Source organism: Rhincodon typus, chromosome 20 (assembly GCF_021869965.1).
Source record: "Rhincodon typus isolate 14 chromosome 20, sRhiTyp1.1, whole genome shotgun sequence".
NCBI classification, from domain to species: Eukaryota; Metazoa; Chordata; class Chondrichthyes; order Orectolobiformes; family Rhincodontidae; genus Rhincodon; species Rhincodon typus.
The window spans coordinates 1679442-1681653 of record NC_063351.1 but is presented as its reverse complement, the minus strand read 5'-3'; the positions used below and the strand labels follow the sequence as shown (position 1 = coordinate 1681653).

The 2212-nt window shown below is 40.8% G+C and overlaps 1 protein-coding gene across 2 annotated transcripts in view; it reads right to left on the bottom strand.

Annotated features, from left to right (window-relative positions):
• The window catches only part of hnrnph3 (heterogeneous nuclear ribonucleoprotein H3 (2H9)), a 17191-nt gene that overhangs the window by 12678 nt on the left and 2301 nt on the right, over positions 1-2212 (bottom strand). The window lies entirely within an intron of this gene.

The window sequence follows — 2212 nt, the reverse complement described above, 5'->3', positions numbered from 1 at the left end:
TGATCTCCCAAGCTATGCTCCTCATATCTTTGTGTACCTCAATCAGATCCCCATTCCCTCAGCCTTCTCTGATCCGAGGAAAACAATGCCAGTCTATCTAGCCTCTCTTCAAAGCTAAATCGCTCCAGCCCAGACAACATCCTGGTTAGCCTCTTCTCTTCTCTCCCTCCCTCCCTCTCCAGTCAAGTCACATCCTTCCTATGGCAAGACAAACAGAGCAGCACACAGTCCTCCAGCTGCAGCCTAACTAACATTAGACACAAGTCCATCTTAACCTCCTTGCTCTTGTATTTGATGCCTTGACTAAGATAGGCAAGAATTTCACATACCTTTTAATCAGCTTATCTAACAGTCTATTGCCTTCAAGAATCAACAGACATTCACACAAGGTCTCTGATAGGATGTACATCCTAGAGTCCTACCATTCAAAGCATGTTTTGTTTTGTTAGTCCTCCCAAAATGCATTACAAACCTTCAGCATTAAATTCCATTTCAACTCATCTGAGCAGCCTGTCTAGATCATCCTGTGGTACAAGGTTACAGTCCCTACTATTTATCATGCCACCAATTTTCACTACAATCATACTTCCTGTATTCATATCAATTTGAATACTGTTTACAGTTTTGGTCTCCTTACTGAGGAAGGATGGTCTTGTTGTACAGGGAGTGGAGGGAAGTGAATATTTACCAGGCTGATTCCTGGGATAGCAGAATTAACATACAAGTAGAGGTTGAATTGGTTAGGATTATATTCGCTGGGAGTTGAGAATGAGAATGATCTTATAGAAACATATAAAATTCTTACAAGACTAGATGTTCTGGTGGCAGGAAAGTCCAGAACGAGGGGTCATAGTCTGAAGATACACAGTAAACTGTTTAGTACTGACATGAGTTATAAAAATAGGATAGACTGGGACTTTTTTCACAGAGCGTAGGAGGTTGACAGATGAATGGCAGGTCTCTTTTCCCTAGAGTGGCTAAATTCAAAACGAGGGAGCATATTTTAAAGGTGAGAAAAGAAAAATTTAAAAAGGACATTAGGGGCAACTTTTTTTTTAAAAAAAGCAGAATGTGGAATGAACTGCCAGAGGAAGTGGTGGATGCAGGTACAGTTACAACATTTAAACGACATTTGGATAAATACATAAATAGGAAAGGTTTGGAGGGGTATGGGTCAAATGAGGGGTCATCTAGAATTGAAAAGTTAGCTTGTTTTCCTTCATGGATGCTGCCTGACCTATTATGATCTCCAGCATTTGTTTTCAATATGTATTTGGTATCTGCAGTAATTTGCTCCTAGACTTCTGTAATACTGTGGTCAATATGTCATCGGTGCTTGTGGTATAACAGACTAGCACCAACTGATGCAAGTTAGCTGTAGTGTGTTACTGCCTGTCTCATTGTTATAGAATATACAAATTAATACCTGGGCCAGAAGGAGTTAAACAGTCACCACAATGGTGTGTGGACGGTAACCTAGGGTTTACAATGCCAGATGAGTCCTTAGTACAATCCCCAGGTGGTATGCCTCGGAGAACAATCACCAAAGCAATCTTGAAAGATACACTTCCATGGGATGAGGGCGCCGTTGGCTAGGCAGCATTTATTGCCCATCCTTAGATGGCAATTAAGAGTCAACCACATTGCTGTCACATGTAGGCCAAACCAGCCAAGGATGGCAGTTTCCTTCCCTAAAGGACATTAGTGAACCAGATTAGACACTTAGTTCCAGATATTTATTGAATTCAAATTCCACTATCTGCCGTGGCGGGATTTGAACTCGGGTCCCCAGAACATCGTCCGAGTCTCTGGATTAATCGTCCGGCAATAATACCATTAGGCCATCGCCTCCCCATTGCAGCTATTTCCATTATTTTCCAATAAGTAGTCTCAGGGAAGAAAACTGAGGTACGACCCAAGTGTCCTAATAAAAAAGGACACAAACTTCTGAAAGGAAAATATAATCACTGCAATCCTGAGGGGCTCATTTAGCAATTGCAAAAGAAACCTTTGATTCACTCAAAGCTACAAATAGACAACTATATTATTTAGGAAAAAATGTATATTCAGAAAAATTGAGCAGTTAAAAAATGAATGCCAGTTAATTCAGAAGTATTCTCTAATTTCACTTCTATGTGGAAAAGGATACCCTTGTTTCAACGTCAAGGTTCACTCCAAGGCTCCACATACCTCCTGTTTAGTTCTTTCGCGC